Genomic DNA, 15,842 nt, shown 5'->3' with positions numbered 1-15,842 from the left:
TTTTTTTTTTTTTTTTGGCGGTACACGGGCCTCTCACTGCTGTGGCCTCTCCCGTTGCGGAGCACAGGCTCTGGACGCGCAGGCTCAGCGGCCATGGCTCACAGGCCCAGCCGCTCCGCGGCATGTGGGATCTTCCCGGACCGGGGCACGAACCCGCGTCCCCTGCATCGGCAGGCGGACTCTCAACCACTGCGCCACCAGGGAAGCCCCTGAACAGTTTATTTTTGAAGATGAATCCCAGCCTCCCAGAAGTTCTTTGCATCTCACAACAAAAATAAGATGCAGAGCATCGAAACAACAAACAGCATCCCCTCCCACCTCCAAAATAACCTGGAGAGTGGAATGGTAGCTCGCTATAAGCAAACACCATGAAAACATAAGGTACTGATTAGTAAAGAAAAATAAAGTTTCCTCTCCATGCTGTTCAGTTACCCTGCTCATTTCTTAATAGTCCTACATTCGTAAAAGGCCAAAGGACTCTGACCTTGACAAGCTAACTGAGCAGGAAAAGGCAATCATGTGTACAAGGCTGTCACCCACCCCACAAATTATGATAAAATATACCTCGGCATCGGAGAAAAGAGTTGCATATCTCCAGTGACATCCACAGTAGTACGTTTAAGGATTTGAACAGAACAGCAATTCATTTTGCACTAACGTGTTTTATGGTTATCATCAAGCATTATGCCTTCAGAGACTGAAAAGTGACGTTTTTATGGACTCTGGCTCCTTGCTGCATTATCTTCACAGCTCAGAAATTATCTCTCTCTTTTTTAATTCCCCTCTTCTCACTCCCTACCTTTGCCCCTCATTTAAACAAAGCAGCCGTTTTTGTAAAGGAAAAGAAAAAGGAAAAAACGAAATGAATCCACATTACACAAAGGGCACAAAATGAACGGATTTCCAACCCTGAAGAGTTTCAAAATGAATGATTATCTGGCTAATTAGTGGAATAAATAATAATAATTGCCTGTCCCTCCTCATTAGAGCCCTTAATAGTAAATGAAACTCCAGTGCAGAGTTCCAGAGAGCTGGTTTCACAGCACAAGACTTAGTTCTGAGAGGGGGAAAAAAGCGAGATGACCCTATCTTGCAGATGCCCACATGCCAGTCCCTAAAACCAGAAGAGCAAGAAAAACGGGGGCTTCGGGATCTGCAGGGGAGATGTTTGGGGGCTGAGAGGGAGTATTTCTTGTTTCCTCTCATGCTTAAGGACTATGCTAGTTTCCAGGCATCCAAGACATGAGCACCAAGAGCTATGGATACAGACCACTGGAGCCAGAACATAGAAGGAAGGATTCTCCCTTGTTCAAAGATAACCTAGTCAGCAGTGTCCATGTTCTTAAAGTCTGATCTAATTTATCCGCAACGTCATTTACCCGAGCTGCTTGTTAAACCTGTGAGTTTGAGGCTCCCTCCTAGACTCGCTGACTCACAAGCTCTGGGGGTGTCCCAGGGTCTGCGTGTTTGACAAGATTCTTGGGTGCTCAGTCTGCACCTGAAGCGGAGCACCCCTGCAAGAGTCAGTGGATGGTGAGACTGGGCAATGCTGAGAAATAAAGCATGTGCCTGCCTTGTGAGGAATATGCTGTAGCAGGCGACCTCAGCGAATTGGACCATCTCCCCGTAGAGATTTTTATCCTGTGGCTCAGCCACCACATCCGTGTGCCAGGGCTCCACTCTGTACCAGCCTCGCCACCACATCTGAAATTAGCAGAGAACCTCGGTGCTGTTCTGTTTCTGGAGTCAGCTCAGTCAAACCCATTACTCAACACTGAAAGCATCTGATTGGCTTCTAATGAGGCAGCAGATCGCTTTTAGGGGTCTCTTCTCCAAGTGATGTATGGATGGAGCTCCCATTAATGTTAATCAACGGGGAGTATCCTCTGCTCAGACAACTGTATTAGCTCTGGCTACTTGATGCTCAAATCCTTTTTGTCTTCTGTGTTCTTCTATGTTCTTTCTGTCTTCTTTCTTTCAGTGTTCAGGCACTAGCCCAAAATGAGAATAAAAAGATTGTCTTTAACCTTCTACTGTTTTCATTCTTTTCTTTCTTTCCTTGGTTGCACCGGGTCTTAGCTGCGGCAAGAGGGACCTTCGTTGCAGCATGTGGGATCTTCAGTTGCAGCACGTGGGATCTTTAGTTGCGGCTTGTGGAATCTTTTAGTTGCAACGTTCAGGCTCTTAGTTGTGACACGCGGGATCTAGTTCCCTGACCAGGGATTGAAGCCGGGCCCCCTGCCTTGGGAGCACGGAGTCTTAACCACTGGACCACCAGGGAAGTCCCCCGGTTTCTAAATAAACCTCCTTTGAAGACTCTCTGAGGCCCAAATCCATGCTGCTCCCTCCACAAGGACACATTGTATCCAACCACATTAAGTAATGAACTGGTGTGACTACAGCGTGCTTAGTCCTGGGGAGACAGAGGTGTTCCTTGAGCTTGAAGAACTTAGAGTCTAGCCTGGGTGACAGATGGGTAAACGCGCCATTATAAAACTGCAGTACACGTAGGATGGACCGAGAAGGAAGCTTGGGTGGAATCTCAAATGAAGAAGAGGAGCTGCTCAAGAGGAGAAGAAATGATGCTCAAGAGAAGATGCTCGAAAGAAGAGCATTCCAGCAAGGGAAGGAAGAGCTTGCACCGAGGACAGCTCGGCCTATAGCTCCAGCTTGTCTGAACCCTCCACAGTAAGTACAGTGCCCAGGACCCAACCTGCTTTTAGGGGACTGCAGACATGGTTTTGTTCTCATTTATTTTAACACATTATTGGCCGGGGGATTTTTTGCAGAAACTAACGCCTGTGGCCTTAATATGACTCCGGTCAAAAATATGTTAGAAGCAAAAGCAAAAAATGAATACAATGATAACGAATATATAATAATGAATCTAGCCTGGATTCTACTCAGCTTTTTATCAACAAGGTCATAAAATATAATGCTTAATTATTTTTAATGGAACAAGAAGCCCATAAAGGCAAAAATACCTAGGGCCTTCAAAAGTCACAATGCGTAAGTCATCAGCCCTGGCTTACACAACGACACAGGTGAGCAATAAGGTCTGGAAGGGCAAGTGACAATACCTAGAACACTCTGACCCCTTACCCTGCACAAGGCACTTTTTTAAGAGCCTTGAAACTACTAACTTCTTTATTCCTCGCAATCCAATGATGTAGGTACCACCTCCATTATACAGATAAAGAAATCAAGGCAGAAGAGGATAAGCTCCCCAAAGTCATGCAGATAATACGCTCACACAGTCATCCAGACAACCAGGTCACCTATCCAGGACCTATAACTCCAGAGCCCACACATTTAAGCTTTCTGTGGACACACTCCGAATTATTGAATTATCTGGGATGAAGAGTCCATTTTCTCCCCCTTCCAATCAGTCATGGGTCAATACTTTTGTAAAAAAGCAATACAAATGGTTAGAAAAATGAAATACAAAACAAAACACAGAAAAGGCAAGCCCAATTTTTAACAAATTAAATTCAAGAGCTCTGATAGCTCTGGTGTCAAAGAGGAAACTGAGGAGACCCCTAAGGCCCCCAGAAGCAGCAAACAAACAGGCATAGTAGGCACCTGTGAGCTGCTCGAGCTCGCTCCTTTCTCGCTGTCTCTGGAGGTGTGGGTAAGTCCCTTTTAGAACCTAGTTCCGAAGTTTTTGCATTATGAGCTTTCAGATTTTATTTAAGCATCTCTTTTTCCAGACTGGATCCAGAAATCTGCTGGTCTCAGACTGAGTCTGACTTAAACAAGACAGGATCTGGGGTCAGACTGGGCTGACTTAGAAACCAGATGGGGTCCAGGGTCAGACTAGGTCTGACTATATGCTGGACTAGGTCCAGTGTGAGGCCTCGGGTGAATACAATTTTGTTTTAAGGCTGAACAGGTAGGTTAGCCTTACCAAAGATAATCTTGAATTACAGTGGCCACAGCAGAGAACTTTTAACCTAGATAAGCTTATCCATTTAGGAGGTGCGCTAGAGGGTCTCAGCTAAGCACTCACCATGAAGAGTACAAGAAAAATTCTCTTTCCTCACCTACAGTATCTGGTGACCAGGATGAAACCCGCTGGGACACCCACTCACTCCAGACCTGTCGATGGGATCCTGGGAAAACCGGCAGAAGCTGGCAAAGGGTGAGAATTCGAACCAAAGTCAGTCAGTTCTCCCAGATCTCTAACTGTAGTGCCTGATGGAAAGAGGATGGTAAAGTTTTACGTTGTCCCTTTCTTTCCAAATTCAGATTGGCAGGCAAAAAATATAAGAATTAGATCTTTGAATTATGACTCATGACTGTGCTTTTGGGTACCCACTGGTTGCTGCCCTGTTCTCTCCTAGGGACAGCTTTTGCCCTTGTTTGTCTCATTTTGTGTCCTGAGAACTTAGGTTGGCAACCATCACCCTGGGTGCCCTAAAAATATGGCCAGACACAAAGGTGAGTTGCATTCTATTTTTTTTTGTTTGTTTGGGTTTTTTTTGGTGTGTGTGTGGTACGTGGGCCTCTCACTGTTGTGGCCTCCCCCGTTGCAGAGCACAGGCTCCGGACATGCAGGCTCAGCGGCCATGGCTCACGGGCCCAGCCGCTCCGCGGCATGCGGGATCTTCCCGGACCAGGGCACGAACCCGTGTCCCCTGCATCGGCAGCCAGACTCTCAACCACTGCGCCACCAGGGAAGCCCTGCATTCTATTTTCAGCTAGGGTCCTACCAACTGTTGCCAGCTCTCAGAGGAATTATCTAAATCTCCCTTCCTCCCTCCCTCCCTTCCTTCTGTTATCTTTGGGAATGGCTCTCCATCTTGAGAAGGTAGTATTTTTTGCACCCTATTTGAGGATACCTCTCATGTTCATGAAGTTGTTAAGTACCGCCAGGGGTACTTACTATTTGTCCTGGCTCAAACCTGAAAAAGATATTCCAAAGGATTTTTTTAAGTAGCTCTATGGTCAGAAGTTGGCCAAATTGGAAGCTGATATTCAGAGCCTGAAGGGAACTTTTTTTAGACTTTCTCCCCTAACCTAAAATGAAACTATGTACCCAGAGGGAAATAAAAACATTCTGAAGGTTTTTGTGGGAGGATTTACTAAAAACATTCCAAAGAAACACAGCTCTAAATCTAGAACATAGGAACCTTTTGATTTCCCTCTTGAAGATGTTCTCTCTGATATGAAGAAGTAAACTAAAGGTGATGTAGTTGGATGAGTGGGTCGGCACCTTGGTATCATTCAGGTTGCAAACCAATTTTTTTGAGGAATTAAACACAACTATACTGTCTTACAAATCAAGTCTTTACAAGAACAGAAATGCGGCTCTAGAAACAATTCAAAGCCCACCTATCCTTTTTCCCAATCCCATATCCTCCCCTATCATCTCAAAAGGCTTGCGGATATTGTAAAAGACCTGGGCTTAGGGAACAAAAGTTCTTCTTGGTGGAACTTGCATTCTTCCTCTGTGTATTTTAAGATGTAAGTGTTCTCCCTGGTCTTCTCCATGAACCAAGGTAATTCTTATCAGAAGGAGAAAAAAAAGGCCATCCTGAAAACCTGGCCTATGAAAAACCTTAAAATCTCTTCTACAAATATTAGTAAAAAGTTTAAGCCATCCAAGCAGATGACCTTAACTTATATCACCTGCCAGAAACACAATTTGAATGCGACTGTTCTTTTATAACCTAGTGAGTTTGCATTATCATACCTGTTTTGTGGCTAAAATTTTAGAACAAAAGCTGTAAGATCTCTGTTTACCTCTGCTTGTATGTTTATGTATTTCTATGTATGTATGTTATAAACGTGTGATTTTTTTCACCTCCAATGGCATTGCCAAAGTTAACTTGTAAAGAGCTCTGTTTAATTGCCTTAAATATAAATAAGTGTTTATATAAATCAAATACACTTTCAGAAATATAGAAATTAACCCAAATGTTTTTCAAGTTCACATGATCTAGGATAATCATTAGTAAATAAAAGCTAGGTTACGTTTGTTGGTTTAATTAAAATAGGCATGGCATAGAGTTACCAGCATTAAATCCAATACTTTTTTGCGGTACGCGGGCCTCTCACTGTTGTGGCCTCTCCCGCTGCGGAGCACAGGCTCCGGACGTGCAGGCCCAGCGGCTGTGGCTCACGGGCCCAGCGGCTCCGTGGCATGTGGGATCCTCCCGGACCGGGGCACGAACCCGTGTCCCCTGCATCGGCAGGCGGACTCCCAACCACTGCGCCACCAGGGAAGCCCTAAATCCAATACTTTTAATCTACCTAGGCTTACTAAAGGTCAAAACAGCTGATGTTATCTCTGTTACAGAATCTGTCAATAAGAAAAACAACTTAAGATGATGGTTAGCTGTTTAAAATCTTGTGAAATTTTCATGATTAATCTAAATTTAATTATTAAGAACAAGTGAATTAAATAGATGTAAGACAAAAATTTATAAATGGACTTTTCAACAATAATTATGTTTCACAGTATGTCTTTTTAAAAATAGTTTCTAAAACCTTTTTGAGAACTTGAAACTTTAAAGTTATACTGAGATAAGTTAAATGATGGATATTCACTCAATACCTAGATCATTTTCAAATAAGATAAAATACTGAAATATCAATTACTGAACACAGGTTTATCCACTTTTGGTTTCCTTTTACAGAGGAACCAATGATATTTGGGTCTATCAGTAAACATGCTTTGGTCCACAATGGAAAATTTACTACTAGGAAGAATATGCTCCTAGAAATTATGAAATGTATTTATAAATTTGCCAATCCACAGAATGCTAGCTTAACAGACAGTCCACAATTGCTTCGTACTTTTCACTAGGAATAAAGAATTCTAAGGGTTAAGAATTCTAATCAATATATGTAATTAAACCTTATTAGAAGGGCTTCCCTGGTGGCGCAGTGGTTGAGAGTCCGCCTGCTAATGCAGGGGACACGGGTTCGTGCCCTGGTCTGGGAAGATCCCGCATGCCGCAGAGCGGCTGGGCCCGTGAGCCATGGCCGCTGAGCCTGCGTGTCCGGAGCCTGTGCTCCGCAACGGGAGAGGCCACAACAGTGAGAGGCCCGCATACTGCAAAAAAAAAAAAAAAAAAAACAACAACAACTTATTAGAAATAATAAGGGTGAAAGGAAACAACTGTATATGAAAAGTAGGTAAGGAAAGTAATAGGATTGTTTGTTCCAGAATGAGAAAGAAGAAAAAAAATAAGGTGAAATCTGAATGGATACAAAAGAGTTGTGAAAGGTTTGTGGAAAAGGAATTTTGGGAAAGGAATTTTATGTGTGGTCAAGCTAAGATTGGAATGGATGTATTTGTTTTTAAATAATGAATTTTAATATCAAATGTACACTGGTTTTTTTTTTTTTTTTGGCTGTGTTGGGTCTCTGTTGCACTGTGCGGGCTTTCTCTAGTTGCGGCGAGCATGCTTCTCATTGAGGTTGCTTCTCTTGTTGCAGAGCACAGGCTCTAGAATGCAGGCTCAGTAGTTGTGGCACCCGGGCTTAGTTGCTCTGTGGCATGTGGGATCTTCCCAGACCAGGGATCAAACCCGTGTCCCCTGCACTGGCAGGCAGATTCTTAACCACTGAGCCACCAGGGAAGTCCCTGGTACAAAGTTATAATTTTGTTTTCTCTCTGTTAACACAACAAAGTTTTATTGGACTATTGGTCTGCTCTTGATAAGAGATTATAGAAGTTGGTTTTTGTTGGTTCGTTTGTTTGTTTACCTTTTGGACAATCTACCTAGAAAGCAAAGATTTTGTCTTACCAAAATAATTTATTATGCTTCACATTCTCTTTATCTGGTCTTTAATTACTCAAGAAAACCCAGTCTTCTTAGCTTTAAAAGAGCTAAGTTTTGTTCAGAACTGTATAACTTTCAGTATCTGCCTTTAAAATTTTCTATTGTCACTTTGGTTAAATAGATAATTAGGTATTATTTCATAATAATCCATGATCCTATCTAGTCAAATGTTCAAACCTTTTGACCTTTTGACAAATTCCCAAAACCAAATTCTAAAAGGAGTCTTTTTGACCTCAAAGTAACTTTGAGATTTCCTAAAGAATCCCTGGAAATCTCAAAGGATTTGTCTCTCACCTTGTAAAAGAGAGCTGTTAAACCAATTAGGCATATTCAGTATATTCAATTACATGGGAAGCATTGTCAAATAAGTGATGATAAGCCTTCTTAAGTTATATTTGTACGGATGCATGTTATTAATAAGTGTTCTAGAAATTGTAGGAAATTCCTCAAAATCTAGTACATCCTGGTATGTTATCAGTCATAATTCCAGTTATTACTTTTAAATGCTGTATGTCACAGAAATAACCAAATTTCCTTATCAGTTCCATTATAATGAACTCTCATCAGATCTTTAACCATGGGCATTTTTAAGTCTTTTGTAGTTTACAGACAGTTACTGTTTTATTCTGATGCTTTTGCAAAAGTGAGATTCACAGAAAGGACCCCATCAAGTACTCTTAACCACTGACATCATTGCTGAATTTCAAGCTGTTAAAACTTGGGTGTGTATTTCAAAACTGAAGAAGGCCCCACATGACATCTGGTCCTATGTGAACACTGGAGAACTCAAAATTGAGGAAGAAACAGCCAACATCAAGGTAAACTGCTTCCTCCCAAGACAGTAGATCAAGAACATTGTTTTCCATTCCTCCCTCCTTTTCTGGCCGTACTCTTCCTAATTCTTACAGCATGAAGGTCTTTTTGATTCTTCTTTTGTCTTGCTCTGGCTTGGAAAGATAATGGCATTGTTTACATACCCCAGGCCATTGCAAGGGGGAGTAATCCAACCTCCAAATAACTGCTGGATTTGCCACAATGCTAGTGATACTGTACTTCGGCCCATCACAAATTTCTCCCTGATTTCCAATGCCTCGGTTTCTCTGGAACAAACTCAGCTCCTTCTCTATTGTGTCAGACTCCTTAACCAGGGGAGTCCATTTCCCTGCCTCTGATTGACAACCAGAAACTCATGGAAACTTGCACCCAGGCTCTGTACAAAAAAGGTGCACAGGCAAGGGTGACTAGAATAAAACCACCTGTGCATTGTACAGAACCTTCAATTTTACTGACCTCCGTGGCTGTCACCTTTCCAGTCCTGGGCCACAGACTCAAATGGAAATTACCAGGAGGTATTCATGATTCAAAATTAGTTTCCTGTGGCAGATCCCTACTGCCCTGGCTAAGAGTAAGTGCAAATGAAGCTATGATCAGGAATCTCTCCTTATCTCTGGAAGATATTGTAGAACCTGCTGCTAAAGCTATACCCACCCAAAAATGATCCATATATTCTCTGGCCAAAGTTGTTCCTGATAATAGAATAGCCTTAGATTATCTTTAAGCTGAGCAAGGAGGTGTTTGTGCTGTGGCCCACACCACTTGTTGTACTTGGATTGACACTTCTAGGGAAGTTGAGACTCAGCTACATAAGATCACTGAACAAGCCAGTTGGCTTAAAGTGACTCCTTTAATGGAGGCCTTTCTTTGACTTATTTGATTCTGATTGATTTGGGTCATGGGGACCATGGCTCCAAAGTACACTCCAGACATTGGGAATTATCCTGCTTATAATAATCATAGTAGTCTCCCTGGCGTGCTGTATTCTCTCAAAAGCTTTAAATGCTTATTCTCAACTTCTAACCACCAAGCAAATGACTAGACTCCCTAAGATTAGCATGTAAGAAAAGGAATGAAGAGAATGATTTAAAGAACGAGAAACCAACACGGTGACCTGTGAATACCACACAGAGGATCAGAAGAAACGGTGAAAACCTCAGAGCAGGGTCTGGGAGTAGTGCTAATGCCTTAAATTTCGTTCACATCTCTCAGTTACACTGAGAATCTGATCAAAAGGGGGGAATTATTCAAAACCAGATAACAGGCCTAAAATGGAGTCATTTACGCCAAGCCCTACGTCACCAAACCAAGACTTAAATTACGGTTTCAGCTCTCCCAGAAATGGAATCTTAAACCAGTCAATCAGGAATCGCCTGATCAGCACTGGTTAGGTAATCTGACTGATAGATCCCTGCCATTCCCTAAAGGAAAGTGACTTTTCAATAACCAATGCAGTTTTCTGTCTAGTATAACTTCCTTGTTCCGATTCCCTCTGGCTCTAAGAGTCTTTGATTTCGTATAGCTCCTTGGAGCTCCTTTCTATCTGCTAGATTGAATACTGCCTGATTCAAATTGATTTTTGTGCAAATAAACTCAATCCCAATATGCCCCACTTTTTTGCTTCTGTTTTTGTTTTTGTTTTTTTTAACAGAGGTATTCTCTTTGGAAATCCAGCCGTTCACACCAAGGTTTGTATAAAACAAGAGGCACCTTTATTTCTTGCTGTCGAATTTTGGTAACTGTCTTAGATCACTTGCTGCCTCCCATGGCACCTTCAGTCAGGATGTTGTGTGGCGGTCATCATCTTTATATTGAAAGGAATTATTTCAAGTGCCTCAAGAAAGGATTTTTACATGTGTTATTTCATTCAGTCCCCTGCCTGAATCATCTTAACAGCTGATCTTAAGTCCACCATGTTTTCATGCATCTACTTCCCTTGCATCAGAAATTTCACCCAGATAGGATGGTTTCACTTGGTGACGTGCGGAAGCAAATCTTGCTCTTTTCCCACAGATGGAGACATGGCTGCCTGGGATTTGGGGATTTAGAATTTCTTATTAATGGCAAAATCTGGAATGTTGTTGTAACTCAGGCAGCAGATGGTCACTGTCCTGAAGGGAAAAGGGCAGTCTGGGGTAGAGACACTGCTCATAGGGATCAATGCCACACAAACATCTACCCAGAAATGGCCCAACACAACCATTCCGAAAGTGCCAATATGGTACCCCTGAGGGGGAGATGGAACTGTCCCTGGGGAGCAGGACAGCAGCACCTCCTAAGAAGTGATGAGTCACATGTGTTCTCATCCTATCATCATGGAAGGTATAGAGCTGCCCAGGAGGTTTGGGGACCTGTTATATCAACTTCAGAGCACTCATCTAAGTGCATCACAGTGCTTTGCCTTACCTAATTCTCATGACAACCTTGTGAAGTAAGTACTGTTGGTTTACAGGTAGAGAAATGGCGACAAAGAAATGGCGAGTAACTTTCTGGGGATGGACAGCTAGTCATTGGCAATGCTGGGATTTGAATATGGATGCACAGATGTTTAATGTAATTTATTATATTGATATGACCCCTATTCTTCCATGCAAATGCTTTACACAGCTCATGGGAGGGCCCTCTTTTTCAAGACTATATCACCAGAACTTCAGATACAAGAGACAGGCAAGCTAGTACTAGCAGCACTAGAAACAATAGTTGTAAAGAGCATGTACACAGTTAAAACTTGTTTTTTGTTTGTTTGTTTGTTTGTTTTCCGGTACGCGGGCCTCTCACTGTTGTGGCCTCTCCCGTTGCGGAGCACAGGCTCCAGACGCGCAGGCTCAGCGGCCATGGCTCAGGGGCCCAGCTGCTCCGCGGCATGTGGGATCTTCCCGGACCGGGGCACGAACCCGTGTCCCCTGCATCGGCAGGCGGACTCTCAACCACTGTGCCACCAGGGAAGCCCAAAACTTGTTATTATTGTATTTATATCTGTAAATTGCCTGAAACTAGTATTTTATCAGACCCATTTTACAGATGACCAAACGGTGGCTTTAAGAGGTTAGGTAGTTGCCACAGTCACACAACATATTTGGCCTAGATCAGAGATTCGAATCTGCTCTTTCTAATTCTTTTCTATTTTCCAACCACCACTCTGGGTTGTCAGGACAACCATTCCTACCTGGGGCCCACACCCTCTCCTCCAACCCATCCTGAACAAATGCAGTTTCCCCAGATTCCCTTTACCTACTCGCCTTTGTCTCTGTCACCCCTGAGGCCCAAGATGAAAACTATTTGGACAGTTTAAAACTTAGTTGCAAATTTTCCGGTATGGAAATACTGTCCTACCCCAGGCAGCCTCCTTCACTGTGAATCAGGTAGTCAGAGGAGCCTCCCAAAAGGCACAGATACTTTGTACAAGTTGAGCGGAAACCAAGCAACGCAACTCCTAGCACTAATAATTACTGAAATTTGTTGAGAATCACAATAGCTCAGTAAAGCCCAGTGTTTCCCTAAAGGGCAACTATAATAGGCCTATAACTTCAAACGTGTAAGAATAATTTGTTATTCATGTTAATCCCCTCGCCATTGCCAGCGACATCAATCTTTTTCAAAGGGGGACACTGGAAAAAACCACTGAAGTCTGAAGGGAAGAGACAGGCACGAAGGTGAGAAGCAGCGGCCAGCACAGCAACTCTGCGGTTCTGCTCCTCACTGCCTGAGACTTGGAATATTTCATTCGGGTTCACCATCCACCCCAGGCCCATTTGGCTACAATTCCCCAGTAAGACAGGGAGGTGGACCAGGCCACCAGCAAGCCATTCCCGGCTATTTTTTTTACAAGGATAATGTAAGTTTAAGAACTTTTACCACGGAGGTCCAGGCAAGATTACTCGCCCTAGTTAAGGTTAATGAATTCTTTGCAGATTCTGTTTCAACTCAGAAACAGCACCCACTTTAAAAACCGTACACACACCCAGACAGCCACACTGGTTTCCAGGACTTAGTTTTCAAAGTTGCAGAAGTGTCTCAAGTAAAAATGATGCTTAGGAACAGGCCAGAAGCCGACAACAGAAGAAAGAAAACGTAACACGGATGAAGGTGACTCTGGAAAACCAAGAATTCAAATAAATTGAAGGGACAGCCTGTGGGCTAACATCTCAGAAAAGAAAGAAACGGTGCTGGTCATTTTCACGGCCTCCCCTCCCCGCTTTTACTCAAATTACGAATGAAGGTTTATAGGAGATGCTTTCCACTCACAGTCACAGACGGGCCACCCCATACCTTCCTTTTCTTGTTCCATGTACATTAGAGAGAAAGCAAAGGGAAGATTTTTCTTTTCTGCTTTACTTTGCCTTGACGTGGTACCCGAAAACAGGAGCAACAGTGATGCCTAGCTTTTCCAGATCCTGGCATTCGGGGGAAAACAAAGCTCCTTTCTAAGTGGATACGGATCGAAGGACCTAGGGCGTGGGAAGCTAATTGAATGTCCACTTTCATAAAACAGGGCGTCGGATCCTTCCCTCTGCCACCAGCGTGCAACAAGCCATACACCCTTCCAGGCTCAGAGAAGGGGAACCCCGGCCAGCAGCCCCTCCTGGGGAGCTCTTGAGCCAGTAACCTCGACGGCCTATAACTAGGCTATCTCCTTCAAACTGCCTGGGAAATCACTCGAGAAGGGGTCTTGGTTCCGCTGTCTGGATGGGAGACCGTCTGGGGCCCCATATTGGCAGGGGCAGGCCCAAGAGACAGAGGGTTGTGTGCTGGGCACAGTGAAGGAGAGCAGGTGCCAGCCGTCGTCTAAATAAATTATTCAAGATTCACCGGGCCTGCAGCTGAGAAGCTGCAAATGGTTTTCACCTCTGGCATTCATTTTTTCTCTTTAGTAATATTTATAGCTCCTTAAATTAAAAAAAAAAATTACATGCTCATTATCTAATATTTTAGCAACAGGAAGAGTACGACGTAAAAGTAAGAACATTTAAGTCTCCTTCTCCTAGCACCCCATTCCCCAACACTATGAACATTTAGGGATGTATCCTTCCAAAACTTTTTTCTTAGCACACATACCAGCATATCTTTCTGTAGGTCTGTGCTCCCAGACTCTGAAACCTGCGCTGCTCTGAACTTGCCCATTCTCTTTTATGTCCTGGGCTCCAACATGGGATACGGCCTTCACGTCAGGTCTGCCATGGGACCTTTGGGTTACGTTTTCCCACAATACCCCTAACTTGGCCCTGACAGCTTGCCTCAGTTCTCAGTCAGTTCAGCCATTGATCATATTTAAGCTGTGTTTCCTGCAACTTGAATGCCTTTTATTTGTTTTTAGAGAGTCGCCTGGCCTTCCTCTCATCAGCAGTAGAAGAGAGTTGGTTATGGTGATTTCATAAGCCAAAATGCAAACAAGTTGTGAATAAGACCTTCCAGCCTAGAGAGAGTGAAGAGTATTTCCTAAATTCTAAGAAAATGTTGCTTAGAAGATTTAGTCACAGATATTTGGGGAGAAAAGAACAAAATACTATATTAAGCATATTTATGAACTATAAGATGATTTTATGAACTATAAGACAAAACTTTTTCTTCATGTGCATTTTTGAATGCAGAAAATATGATGCTTTCACACCCTCACCTTTCCTAACCTGAACTGCGATCTCATACCCCAACCCCCTTTTTTTGTCAGGGTCTACCCCAATACGTTATCTTAGATATCTGCGACCCTAAAAGATGAATAGTCTCAAATACTGGATGTTTAACGTGAACGTGAGTTGGGACCTGAATTAATCTCAATCATCCTGACGTTTCACACTGGCAAACCCATTTCTGCTATGAAAAGCCTGTCTGGAATGACTTCTCCATTAGGAATCCTGCCCGTGGCCCTTTAAAAATAAATCGTATCTGTGGGTAATCCTTCTCTTCATGGTTGTGGTGGCAGAAACCACAGGTCTTAGTGGCAAGTCTAGATGTTGACGACATAGATAGAATCTAGAAATGCAAAGGTTACGGAATAATATGAAGCCGAGCGGGATCTTTCCTGTTTCAGGACGACGTTCTCCAACGAGGTTATGAGATAAGGTAGTAACTGGTCATATGGCAACAGGTACCACACAGCCCTGCTCCGTCTCCCCTCACCAGTCAACCAACAATTCCTCTCACAAACAGTCCAGTGCCCATGTACACGGGATGATGAAGGAATAAAGCTGGCCTGATGAATGGGTGTGATTCCAGACATACAAAATATCATGACCCCACACACCCTATTATGACATCTAAAATTCTACCACTAGAAATTCATTTATTTGCATCTATGAGTCCCTGAGAAGAACAATATCTTAAGCTATTTAACTAACTCGTGATTAGAAAGCTACCAGGACCTAATGATGAGAAGCAAGATATTGATACAAAGGAAATGCCGGGAAGGTGAAGATGGATATTTAAAAGGAAGTTAAGGTGTCAAAAACAAACTGCAGTCTCTTTTTCATCTTACTTATGGCTTGCCCTTTTTTGGAAAAATTTCTTTTTAGCAGTGCAAAACCCCTAGGAAAAAAAAATGGTTCACTCTAAGGAAGCTGGAGGAGGATTAATTCTAAGCAGATACTCATATGCTTGGGAACCAAAAGGGGAAGCCTTTATGGATTCGAATCATCCTGACCCTCTTTTCAGCACAGTCTTGAATATCGATGATAATGTTAATACACATAAAGAGGTACCAGGTAGGGGAATAAGAGCCTGGATTGACTCCAACCAAAAGACAACCCCACTTGCTTTCAGCACCGTCCCTGCTATGGGGCTAATTCCTAACAGAAAACAACAAATCCGTTAAAAAATTTAATAAAGTAACCAATGAAATATGTCAGAGTACCTCATGACAACATTTCACTCTTTGCACTGATTATCACGTGGCTGCTTACACAGATGCCCATGAATCTGACTGCATTAGGTTCTCAGGCTTTTATTTGAGATCATTTCTTCTCCCTATGTGGACGTGCCCAGGAAATGAGATTTAATGAGTCACCATCCTCTGTGATAATCACAGGAGAGCTCATTAGCTTGTTGTCAGAGTTGTACCTACTACCTGCCCCCAATCTGCCTATGACTTCTTTTGAGTTAAATATATTACCAAAAGGGAGAGCTCAGAAAGAGCATGTCTGTGCTGAATGCTGCAGATCTGAAACACTATATAAATATTTTTACATATGTTAAAAGGCATCTGAGAGCAGAAGAGAAAAAAAT

The 15,842-nt window shown here is 42.9% G+C and overlaps 1 long non-coding RNA gene across 4 annotated transcripts in view; it reads right to left on the bottom strand.

The window, feature by feature from the left end:
• The window catches only part of LOC307181736, a 420,065-nt gene that overhangs the window by 243,311 nt on the left and 160,912 nt on the right, over positions 1-15,842 (bottom strand). The gene's annotated exons all lie outside the window — the stretch shown is intronic.

Source organism: Stenella coeruleoalba (assembly GCF_951394435.1).
Source record: "Stenella coeruleoalba genome assembly, chromosome: 2".
Classification (NCBI taxonomy): domain Eukaryota; kingdom Metazoa; phylum Chordata; class Mammalia; order Artiodactyla; family Delphinidae; genus Stenella; species Stenella coeruleoalba.
This window is presented reverse-complemented; position numbering and strand designations above follow the sequence as displayed.